Source organism: Felis catus, chromosome A1 (genome assembly GCF_018350175.1).
Source record: "Felis catus isolate Fca126 chromosome A1, F.catus_Fca126_mat1.0, whole genome shotgun sequence".
In the NCBI taxonomy this organism is placed as follows: Eukaryota; Metazoa; Chordata; class Mammalia; order Carnivora; family Felidae; genus Felis; species Felis catus.
The window spans coordinates 145197070-145210234 of NC_058368.1; the positions used below are offsets into that span (position 1 = coordinate 145197070).

At 38.8% G+C, this 13165-nt stretch overlaps 1 long non-coding RNA gene across 1 annotated transcript in view; it reads left to right on the top strand.

The window, feature by feature from the left end:
* The window catches only part of LOC111561669, a 91213-nt gene that overhangs the window by 34017 nt on the left and 44031 nt on the right, over window positions 1-13165 (top strand). The window lies entirely within an intron of this gene.

A 13165-nucleotide genomic window follows, 5' to 3' on the forward strand; every position in this document is an offset into this window, starting at 1 on the left:
AAATTTATAGGTGCAAATATCAGTCTGTGCTAGAACACCTAACCCAGTTGGTGACAAGAACTAGAAAAGGATCCCTGATACCCAACAGGGACACAATTACCTCATCATTTGCAAAACCAAAATGCAGGTCATATCTTAATTGATAGGGGTCATATTTCCTGTAGAGGTCATTATTTATAAAAACGAGTTTTATTGTTAACTATCCCAGAGTGTTTCATTTTAGTCTACTTATTGAAATGAAGTGTTCCAACATGAGCCCATAGCTAAAAGGGCTTCATAAGTGTGGGAGATTTACTGGAACTCCAAAAGCACTGTCCTAAGCTTTAGGAGAAATTGATTTTGGTTCTTTCTAGCTCACTGCCCCTAATTTGTATGTGACCTTGAGGAAGCTCTTGAATCCTCCTGAATCTCCCTTTCCCTGTCTAGAAAGGCATTTGATCTAGAAAGCCTTAGCTTACTGTCAGGTTCAAGATTCTATGACATTGTGATTCTTTATGAGTGTTCTTGAGAATCGAGTGTAGTCAATAATTTTCAGAGGAGCACAAGTACAGAAAACCTGTGTTGGCATTCTTTCACTTTCCACTCTCCCCAGTTTATGACTCCTTCTACTGCTTTCGACTGGGCCCTACCTTCCCTCTTTGGTTTAGTGACAGGGCTGCCACTTGGGAACTGATAACCAGGAACACCCTTAGCAAGTCACCTTACCCTTTGCTTCTCACTCCACATGGGTGAGAACATCTTAAGGAATTATTTCCTCATCACTATGGACAAAGGGATTTTGCTGTTGGGGTTCCCCATTATTTTCAAGTCCAGAGATTCTTCCTTTATAATTTCCATTTCCTCTGATCCCTTGTCCACCATCTGCTTCTCTTTCATGGCTGCTTGTTTCTTCACTTAGTGTTGAGGGCTAGGTCAGCAGCTGCAGGAGAACTTGATTAGTGCCTTGCCTCTGTGCAGACACATTTCCCTGACAGCATCGATCCTGGGCGGTTTCGCTTTGCAGGCAGCTCCACAGAGGAGGAGCTTATGCTGCAAAGGAGGTGGACTGTTGTCTGGTCAAGGTGAGTTTGGGGCAGGCTCCTAATTCACTCCTCTTTGCTCAGCTGTTAATTTTGCTTAAATAGGAACTGCTTGCAGATTTTTATTTAAAAATCCACTGCCTGACTGAGACCTTGTGATGTCAAGATTCAAAGACAATTTTTTATTGCTAAGTTATTAGTCCTTTGAAAGAAGGAAAATTTGGTGTTTAATATTTAAACAGTTTCTATTTTGCTGAATTCTTTGATATTTGAATGTTAACTGTGTAACCATTTAAGGTCCATTTCTAGAGACTTTTCTAGACATTTAAAGCACTACAGGCATTTATTTGTAATACTCTCGCATGAAAAATTACCATCCATTTCTTGCCATCCTGGTTCATTGCCAACAGATATGTCTATTAGCAATGAAATAAAGAAATGTTTTATATTTTGATGCATTTCAATATGTCTGTTACACTAGATTTTTTTTGAGAACAGGAATAAATTCCTTTCATCTTTAAAATGTTATCCCTTCTTTAAATTTTGGAAAAATTAATTGAATTTAGCATAGGGAAATTGCATTATCTCTGTGGCCAAGACGATAACTCCAAGCATTTTCTTTCATTTTTTTTTTTTTTCCTGGATTTCTGGTTTGAGCTTCAGGAGTCATTGAAAAAAACTACTGCAAGTGTGATTGGGTGTAGATCTGACTAAGGATTCATTTATCTATGCTCTTTAAAGGCATCCCCACCTTTATGGAGCCTGCACCTCCATAAAATGTTCCAGCTCCACAAAACTGTCACATGACATTTCAAAGACATCTTCTATTTCCCGTAAAATATTGAACTGCAATTACTCTGCAGCCCCAAACTATCTATTCACCTTATTCTTTTCATGGTCTCCATAATTCCTGCAAGTTCATCTATGCCAATATAAGAAAATGCATTTATAAGCTTTTGATAGAGTACAGTACCAATCTTAGGTACAACAAAAAATGTAGTACTACAAAGGGAAGCTCAAACCCATTGTAGTTTCAGATTAGCAAATTCATTTATGAATGTTAATTATGAATTAAACAGTAGATTTAAAACCACACCACACCTTTCTTCTGAAAATTGTGTTCATTTTCATGGACAAAGAGGCAGCCGAATTTGGTGGAAAGACACAGGCTTTGGTCTCTAGCCTGGGTACCCCTATTTACTTTGCTAAATGACCTTCAACAGATCAAAAACCATAGTTTTGCTAAGGATCAAATGAGGATAAATAATTTCAGATCAAAGGAGACTATATGAAAACACTCCAAAAACTGTAAAGTCATAGTGACACTTTTTGTTTACAGGTAGAGATGTATTTGGAGTGCCAGCTTCACTCAGAGTCCCCTTCTCTAGGAAATGCCCATACTTGTAACCCTTACTAAAGAGCAAACATGTTTGCCTTTCCTTCCCTGGTGACACTGTTGGACACCTGGCAAAGGACACCCAATGGCAATGACAAATCAGATTTTCTCTTAAAATTAAAGAGACTTAAATGTGTCCTTTAATGGCACATTAATACCAGATGGCAGTCTGGTGATCATGAGAATTTGGGATCTATGGTGGCCATTTTCAGCCAGAAGCATGCTGAAGTAGGCAAGAGAACACTAGAGAATGGAGTAGATGTACAGAGATAAGCAAAAAGGAAATTATGAGGTAACAGGGAAGGCAGAGGAAAGTACCTTGGATCTAGGTCTATTTCTTAGTCTATCCATGGACTGTGCATTGATTTTATTTTCTAGGATGGCCACCTCACAATAAACTCCCCTGGAGTGGCTTTCTCTTCCTGGCAATGAATAGAACTTTGGCTAAAACATTAATACCACAATTGAAAAGGTCATTACCAAGAACACTGTAGATTTTATTGTATGAAAACCAAAAGTTTCCAACTGTCCTTTGTAGCTACCAACATGAAACTCTTTCCAGATTATGCTTTTCCAATTGTAAAAGGCAAACTGGACCGCAGAAGATTCAATAACAGGCCTAACTTGCAGCATGGACTTACCCACTGGGTTTGAAAATACATTTCACATATTCTGAGAAGTTACCCTCCAAATGAAATCTCTCCTACTGGTCTTCCTTAAATGAAGTTTCAGAATCCAAAGAAGGCAGCACAGTATAGTGGAAATAACATAAACTTTAGAGTTAGATCCAGATGGCAGTTCTGGCTCCTTTAGAGCTGCATGAGTTTGATCAAGTTATTTAATGTCTCGTAGCCTCAGTTTCTTCATCTATACATTGAGAATAATAATATTTTTCTTTCAGTTTGTTGTAAGGAATAAATGAAATAAATTATGGAAAGAGCTTGACATATTTCAGATCCTCAGCAAATGTTCATCTCCTTCCCTTCATTCACCATGTGAGTCTTTTTCTTTTTTTTTTCACAACCAACCATGTAATACTATTGCAAATTAATAAGCAGTGTATGGAAACTAGAAAGGAAAAAAAAAACCTATTTTTGACTTCTTTACTTAGCCAGCAAGTTTCTTACATTTGTGTAAAAAAGGAAATACATAGGGCTTAAAATCAGAATTTAGGCAGAGTGACTGGAACTGAAGAGAGAACCACAGAGACCTCCTTGAATTCAGAAGTGCGTATTTGGTCAACAAATTACTTTCTCACTGCAATACATCTGATGCTAATACATGTCCAAGCTGGCGTGAGCTTGTGTCTACATGTACTAAGAGGGCACAGCCGACAAAGTGGTTTTTTTTCATCACATAAATTCAAGATTGACTTGTTAAGCATACCTGCTCATTTGCATGAAGAAAGCTAGAATGCTTCACATACTAGGCACACTACTTCATTGTTCAGTAATAAAATCTATTCAGCTCCATAAGTTATTATTTAGCTTAAAACAGGAATGTTCTTTGACAAGGAAGCCCTATGAGAAATGTACTACATGATATCACAGGAAATGATTTCTGGAGGATGGTGATGAGTCTAACCGAATCAGTTCAGACATCTCCAGCCCTGTCAGTCCATGAAACACTATAGAAAAACATGTGTGATCATTAAAATGTCTGATTTCCTATGCGATAGCTATAGCGAATAATCTCCTGGAAGCGAGACTTCAGAAGCTATGACCAATTTGCTGCCTAAGATTCAGATTGCATGTTTTCAATGGAAGAACACAAAAAGAAAAGAGGGCAAAAAGATGATGCACTATTAGCTGTATACATTAATAATTATTCCTCAAACAACCTGATAGAAAACATGCAAAAGTGATGAAATACTTTTCTAAGGGTACCCTCCAGACTCTCTCCATTCATGTGTAGTCCTGATGTCAGGCTCAAATAATCTTAAAGTGGGTGTAAAATATAGAGGGGCACCCGGGTGGCTCAGTCCAGTAAGTGTCCAACTCTTGATTTCGGCTCAGGTCATGATCTCACACTTCATGAGTTCAATCCCCACATTGGGCTCTGCGCTGACAGCATGGAGCCTGCTTGGGAATTTTTTTGTCTCTTTTTCTCTTTCTGTCTCTCATAAAAATAAGTAAACTTAAAGAAGTAAAATAAAATATAGACATTTATATCCTAAAAGAAGAACTTTATTAAAAATGAGTCAAAATACTCTAATATATTCTTTTGTTAATGCTCTTTTGTGCTTATGGAAAACCATAACTCCATAAAGAATAAGAACAATGCCCTTTTATTTGTATTATTTTTCCTACACTGTGGACATTACATGCTAATCAAGCATTGTAAGGAAAGGTATCAACAATGACAAATCAGGGGCGCCTGGGTGGTGCAGTGGGTTGAGCGTCGGACTTCAGCCAGGTGACTTCAGCCAGGTGACAATCTCGTGGTCTGTGAGTTCGAGCCCCGCGTCAGGCTCTGGGCTGATGGCTAGGAGCCTGGAGCCTGTTTCCGATTCTGTGTCTCCCTCTCTCTCTGCCCCTCCCCCGTTCATGCTCTATCTCTCTCTGTCCCAAAAAAAATAAATAAACGTTGAAAAAAAATTAAAAAAAAAAATGACAAATGAAGTTTAAGCAGGTTATTTAAATTGGGAAATTTGATAGCATACCCAAATTAATAAACCATAATCCACTGGCCCATAGTTTTACACCAGCCTCTGTCTATTTAAGGTCAATTTAGAAAAGTTTTCAAGCAACTACCCTAAACCTAACCCCCCCTTCCATTTTGCTATTTGATCAGTGTTTAACTAAATAAGTTCATGATATAAGCATTATGACTCTCTAAAAAAGCATTCCTTCTCCATCCCCCCCCCCACCAAAACCCTCACTAATTTAGGTTAAAAACAAAGTAATGGCAGCAAAAGTGTCTTTAAGTTTTGCAATAATCCTTCCAGTACTTTTGCATCCCAAAAGGCTCCAGATGTGACCAGCCACTGCAAAATGGTAAGTTGTTTATCAGCATTCTACACTGGGAACTGGCACCTGTAATTTTACTCTTATTTTGCATCAGCATTATTAAAACATCTAAAAAATGACCAAGTGAAGGTTTTGTGTAATCACACATACACCTTCAGGGTGAAATGCCCTGTTGGCTGTCTGTCGTCCTGAAGGTGCCGGCTGCAGCCAGCAGCTTCCTTCTCTGTTGTCTGTGTAGCTGCTGTGAGCTTCCTTCTATACAGAGTTTATGCGGGTCGCTGGAGCTGGAAAATAATGGTAAAATGTTGTGCTGACAGCCTTTAAAGAATCGCTTGTTGGTCACTTTTGATAATGCAAATAATCACAATCCTTTTCTTCTTTTCATTCATTGTTTTCTTTCTTTCTCCCTTGTTTTTTGTTAATAGTCATCTGTAGCTAAAAAGTGTTCTCTTACCCACTTCAGTCTGGGGTGAAAGTTTAAAAAATAAACATATCTGAATCATATAATGACAGTTAACCACTTTGTTAAACCATATATCGCATTTCATCTTTACCTCCTCTTTTTAACCCTGGGGCTCTGTTACATCCTGCCTAGTTTTCCTAGCTGCTTGCTTCAGCCTGCTCCCATCTTGCTGGCTGTTTAGAAACATGACAGGCTACCTTTGCTTGCTGGCACTTTAACAATGCAGATTCTTGGAACTTCACTTTTGCTTGACCACTGATTTCTAACCCTGTATGGCAACAGACTGTAATTTAGTTCTGATGTAAAATCAACCCAGGCTGGAAGTTGCTTTAAAAAAAAAAAAAAGAAAGAAAAGTTTCTTTTCTTTGTTCCTGTAAAATGAATTCCCACTCACATGCTTGAAAACAGGTCATTTTTAAAATGTCTTCTTCTGCAAGGTCTTTGCATACATGTTAAAGGTTGATGAGTGGGGAGACTGAGGAGCAGAGGGTTTAAGTGATTCACCTGAGATCATCACCAAGCTGAAGCTGGGACTCTGCTCCTGACAGTTGATGGTCAGCACAATACATTTGATTATATTTCCTTTAGAGTTAGAACTCCACAAAATTCTCCTTTCTGGTTTAACTTGGGCTTTGACTAGTTCTGTTTCAACTTCTTATTGATGGTGATTAAACCTGTATCGATACATTAAAACAATCCCAAGACCAAGGGCAGTATAAGTAAGGTCATACAGGAACTTCTAATTGCTGCTCATTGTGCGTAAGCATTCTGAAGCTTTGAATGCTAAAGAGTACCCAGCAAAACCTAGTGTTACCTTTGTTTCCCTGAGTTAGATGTTAAATTATCTTTCATGACAATGATGGTCAAAACATTTACAGCCACCCAAATAACTTACTTTTTTTAACAATTTTTTTTTAATGTTTAGTTACTTTTGAAACAGAGAGTGTGTGTCAGAGGGTAAGCAGGGGAGGGGCAGAAAGAGAGGGAGACACAGAATCTGAAGCAGGTTCCAGGCTCTGAGCTGTCGGCACAGGGCCCGAGGCAGGGCTCGAGGCAGGGCTCGAACTCTTGAACTGTGAGATCAGGACCTGAGATGAAGTCAGACACTTAACCCACTGAGCCACCCAGGCACCCCATGAATAACTTACTATTAAACAGATTTTATACTCAGCAGTTCAGCCATAGGTCAATGTTAGGAGAGTCTCTTTATCAAAATGCAAGGTTGTGAAATGTGTTAGGTGTATGGGAAGACAAAAAGATGTGGAGTGATTATATCTCTACTCTAAGTAATATGCATGAGAGTGACCATGGTGCCCGAGTGAGGGCCATGTCAGGATCTATTTATGTTTCATAACTTTAGGGTCCATCGTGAAGCATGCCTTCCTCAACAGAGTTTGGGGGATTTAAACCCAGTCTTCTGCCTGTAGCTTCATTTCAAAAGGCTATTATTATTCAACATTGGAGGAAACTTCTGTAACCAGAGGTCTCAAAGATAAGTTTTTAAATGGTTAATAGAATACTTTCTAATAATATTATTAAAAAAAATTTTTTTTTCAACGTTTATTTATTTTTGGGACAGAGAGAGACAGAGCATGAACGGGGGAGGGGCAGAGAGAGAGGGAGACACAGAATCGGAAACAGGCTCCAGGCTCTGAGCCATCAGCCCAGAGCCTGACGCGGGGCTCGAACTCACGGACCGCGAGATTGTGACCTGGCTGAAGTCGGACGCTTAACCGACTGTGCCACCCAGGCGCCCCTAATAATATTATTTTAAAGAATTAAGGTGAGGCTCTTAAAAGCTCAAGCCAAAGATCCTTCTGATTTGGGTGCAAATGCAAAGATCTTTACATTCTTCATCATAAGCACTCAGTGTAGTAGGGTCCCTTGGGAGCAAAGAGAAGTCTAGAGAGAACCAGGATCTCCCCTGAATCAATCAGAAGCCCTTTGAGGAGTCCTAGAACCACCTGTCTCTAATTAATCTTTTCTACTGTATTCCCTCAGCACTTACACACTCATAATTATATTTATGATTGTAATTGTATTATATTACAGTTCAGATCCCCTTACAATAAATATCATCATAATGAAAACCTCACTATTATAAAAAGATTTCCCAGCCTTAGCCAGTAACTTACTTATTTCAAGCATACACAATACAATTCTAGTGAAATAAATAATTTGGAGGTTCCTTCAATTCTGTAGTAATGGAATTTGACCTTATAACTATAACTGTTGTGTAAAGGTGTATGGGCTCTTCCGCTGGATGTCAGATCCTTAACAAAATAGTCTACAACACAAAGCTTTATACATCGTAGATGTTTAATAAACACTAGAACAAGTGAATAATTTGCAATAGAATTAGATGTGAAATATAATCTAATTGTCCTAATATATAGCAATGGCACCATTAGAATTGTTGAACTGCAATTAACATGGCCTTTATCCTTCATCACCATTTTTTATCATCATTTGAAGGAATCAAGTGTGAAACTGAAGCCTATCTTGTGAAATCATCTAGCCTCTTTTGTTCATCCCTGATGCTTTCTTCAAAAAACAACCAGCTTAGGGATGCCTAGGTGGCTTAGTAATTAAAGTGTCCTACTCTTGATTTCAGCTCAGGTCATGATCTCATGGTGCATGAAGTTGGAGCACACATTGGACTCCACGCTGAGTGTATGGAGCCTACTTGGGATTCTCTCTCCTCTCTCTGCCCTTCCCCCACTTGAGCTAGAGCTCTCTCTCTCTCTCTCTCTCAAAATAAGTAAATAAATAAAACTTTTTAAAAAAGCAACCAACTTAATATCAACCAATAACAGAAAGGTTATTTGTGCCAACATGATGCTGACTGCAATGGCATAACTGGCTGATACTCTTCTGGCCTGGGATATTTATGTTTCCCTATAAAAGTATCATTGATATAAATCCTTCATTACAAGTGGAAAACAATTCTACATGGATACCAGTGGTCCATAGTATCATTTTTATATGTAAAACATGGCATATATTTGTCTACTCTTTCAAAAATCCACATTTTAGGGGCGCCTGGGTAGCTCAGTCGGTTAAGCATATGACTTTGGCTCAGGTCATGATCTCACGGTTCATGAGTTCGAGCCCTGCCTCGGGCTCTGTGCTGACAGCTCAGAGCCTGGAGCCTGCTTCAGATTCTGTGTCTCCCTCTCTCTCTGCCCCTCCCCAACTTGTGCTCTCTCTCTCTCTCTCTCTCTCTCTCAAAAATAAACATTAAAAAAATTTTTTTTTTAAATCCACATTTTAGGGGCACTGGGCTGGCTTAGTCAGTAGAGCTTAGAACTCTTGATCTTGGGGTTTTAAGTTCGAGCCCAACATTAGGTATAGAGATTACTTTAAAAACTTCTTTAAAAAATCCACATCTTAAAAAAAGATAGTGTCATTTAATTTTGAAAAAATAAGAGAAGCAAAAAGAAATTCTTTTTTTTCCTTTTTTTGTTTGTTTGTTTTTTACCATATATGAGTGGGATCACTGAAATAAGGAAGCAATATGAGTCTTAATGTGTCTACCTCTACTTGATAAGAAAAGACAATATTAGCAGGTAATGGAAATGGGGGACTAGAGTGTTATCCTATGGAAGGATGTTTTTCTGGGTGTATGTTATACATACTCAGGAAGAAAAGTAATTCAATGTTTGAAAAGAGAAGAAATGTGTAGACTCTATACTTCAAAATCATTCCTTTCATCGTTGGAAGTGGAGAAGACATCTAAATAAAAAGGATTATGCCCGTAATTTGTATCAATGAACTTAACTTTAATATACAAACTAAAGTGACCTGAGAGCAAATCCCTGTAGTCAGAAATCTGGATTTTTGGGGTTCTTTTTTTTGCACCAGCAACTTATGTAAAGGTAAATAGATAGTAAGCAAAAATGTTGTTTTTCCATCAGATCTAGTGGTAATAGTTGCACAACCTTGAGGATATACTAATAACCACTGAATTATATTTTTTAAAATAGTTTTATGGCATGTGAGTTATATGTAAAAGAAGAAGGGAATCACTGAGTCTTTTACACGTAGGCCCAACACTATGCATGAGCAGGAATAGTCACCCGTTCCAGACTGCCCCTGAGGGAGCCTGGCTGGTTTTGAGAGAAGCTGTGTGTTCTCAAAATCAATCAGTAGATAGACCAGCAAACAAGGGGATAAACTTGTCATTTGTCTGAGTTCAAGTGTGTATTACACTCAGAGCTTTTGGCACTGTGCCTAAAAACCAACCCATTTCCTGAGCTATAAAGGCAAATATAACCTTTGAGTCTATGGCACAGGTTCAAGCCCACAGTGAGACCTGTGAACAGAAGAGTGAATGGACGGAGTCGAGGGTTCTAGCAAATGATATATTACTAAAAAATCACCTAGTTTTGAGCACGAAACAGAGCTAAGTGGGCATTTGATTCTTATAGGCACATTTTATAGATGACAGCTTGAGACAGTGAACCTAACCCCTTAATCACCACCGCAAGAATCACTGCAACAAACAATAAAAGGTAACCTCTGGAGACAGACTTCCTCAAAATCCCAGCTCTTCTAGTTAGTAACTGCATAACTTTAGGCAAGTTATATATCCTTTCTGAGCCAATGTTCCTTGTTAGTAAAACAGGGATGCTGGTACTACTGGTGTGTAGCTCATGGGACTGTTCTGAATATTAAGTGACAAAATACAAACATCATACTTGGCACCAAGTAAAGTTGAACATTATTATTCCTTTTAACAGCTCTTTGTTGACAAATTAAAATTTGACATCCATTTCTTCAAAACTATTTTTTTACATGCCCAAATCTCTCTTAATAGAGTCAATTTTTTATTATATTTCTCTCATTAGAAGGGAGAAGCTTTCTCTTTTAAAGAGATAAATTAATGATCGTGCAAACTTCATTCTTCAGTGTTTTTGTAGGATTTGGGGATTTTGTAGATCATTCAAGAAATAACACCAAAATTAGATTAAGGCTCCTAACGTTGTTTCTATAGTTGATAATTTTCTTCAGAGTTGAAATTTTTATAATAATTTATTCAAGGAAGTTATCATCTGGGTTCTAAAATTCCTTCAGATTCATACCCCTGACAAGAAAGAAAGCCATCAGGAGCTTCAGATAAATAATAAATGGGACTGTGACTTTAGGAGATGCTTGAGTAATACTGTCTTCAAAGTTCTCAAGAATAAAGGATGTGCTTTGGAATAAAACCAATACATTTTGGAGGCGGGGCATTTGCACTGCTGACATCCCCCCTCACTACCAGACCACCTGCTCCAGAAGGCCTTCCTGAGCCCCCCTCCCCCCACCCCAGCCACAGGATTTACCTAGACCCTCACAGCTTTTTCATGGCACATTGTACACAATTCAGAGGTAGCAGCTATCACACGTATACCTTGGTTTGGTTTGGCTTGGCTTAGTTTGGCTTGTATTTCATCCACTGAGATTGTTTTCTAAGGGATTGAAATCTAAATATGCTTCCTTGTCTGCTCAGAACCTCTCCCACTAACTTCAGGCAACGAAAAAAGAAAAAGAAAAGCACAAACTCTTTGATGTGGCATCCCAGGCCATTTATGATCAGCCATACTTCCTTTTGCACACTTATCTTTTTGCGCTCTTCCTCTGCTAGCCCTTTGTAGCTGCAGCCACAGTGAACTATCCCAGCCTGGGGCAGACTATGTTCCCTCTCCTCCTGTTGTTTGGTTAATGGAATGCGGCCTTCACCCTCTTCCTTTGCTAAACACTGTTCATTTGGCTGGTTGGTGCTAATGTCACTTTTTCTGGAAAGCCTTCCTAGACTTTCTCCCTCAAAATGGGGTGGTAGGACTCTTGAAAGTGTTCTCTTTTTTTGTTTGTTTTTAATGTTTATTTATTTATTTTGAGAGAGAGAGAGAGAGAGAGAGAGAGAGGCAGAGGGAGAGGGAGAGAATCCCAAACAGGTCCCACACCAACCAGTGTAAAGCCCAACTGAGCAACCCAGGTGCCCCTTGAAAGTGTTCTCATAACAACCAATATATCCCCCAATATCACACTTACCACTCTGAGTTGAAATATGTATTTTCTTTTCCTTCTTCCATAATAGACAATAATCTCATTGAGGGCAGGTACTGTGACTTGCTCATTGCTATAGCCCCAGCTTTTAGCCCATTGCTTGGTAGGTAAGAGACCCTTACTAATTGTTGAAAAGATGAATCTGAATCTACATGCTTAAATTCAATAAACATGATACTACCTTTCAAATAATATAGGATGTGAAACACGGAGAAAACACTATCTTCTTGCCAGCTGGTAAGAGTTCCTTTGTACGAAGAGGTTTGCTTTGCTATACACACTCTTTCAAGCCTGATATGGGGTAGGTGCAAGGTCCCTGCTGGAGAGTATGCAGGGCTTCCTGAAGAAGGGGTCAAAGAAAAGATCTCAGTTGATGGTCCACTCATAAAGGGACTTTGGGAGAAAATGCATAATGGAGGCTTTATTAAGTTGTTTCCTAGGTGGTACTTTTGTGTAAAGAGTTTTGTGATTTAGGAAGTTCAAAGAGAACAAAAGGGAAATCAACATATGGTTATTATACATTTTTTAAAGTATACATCTTCCCGAGTCTCTCTATTGACTTCCAAGCAAGTTAGGCTCCTAAGAGCCTGTAATTTGAAGGTACTAGTAACCCAAAGTTGTCTTTAGATCATGTAGATCTATCCTCCCTGAGGAGACAGGATTCAGCAAGGATCAGCTGGCTCACTTGATTACATCTTGAGAGATAAACCCACCCAGCCTATCATACAACCATACATAGCTCAGCGTTTTTTTGAAGAGTTATGTTGTGCTAAGTACTGCACGTGGCTAGGCAAGATTGGAGAAAGTGGAGAAATTTGGTGAAATGGCTATTTCTAAAGCAATTATGAGATTGGGAAAGGAAGGGTGGAGTTTGGAAGCCTGAGCATTATATTACATTGGGACAGTAGGTCAGAAAAGAAAAGGAGGTCTGCTGTGGTGTGGGTCTAATGCATCATGGGTCATGCCACACAGATGCAGACAGAGAGGCCCTCTGGGAAAAAGGGTTTATGACAGTGTATGGTGTCCAAGGTACAGTGTAAAACCTTCCTTGATCTCCCTTCCAAACTAATAAATTCTATATGACTGATTAATATATTTGGTTCGAGTGGATTTTATCTCACACCATCAGTGTTTATAAATGACTTGAAAGTAACTGTAAGGACTATGCAGAAGGCTTTATGCGGGGGCAATTGTAGCAGTATTTATTCCTCAATTCCTTTTGTTCTCAGACTGCATAAAATTACTGTTCAGAATCACACATTTCCGA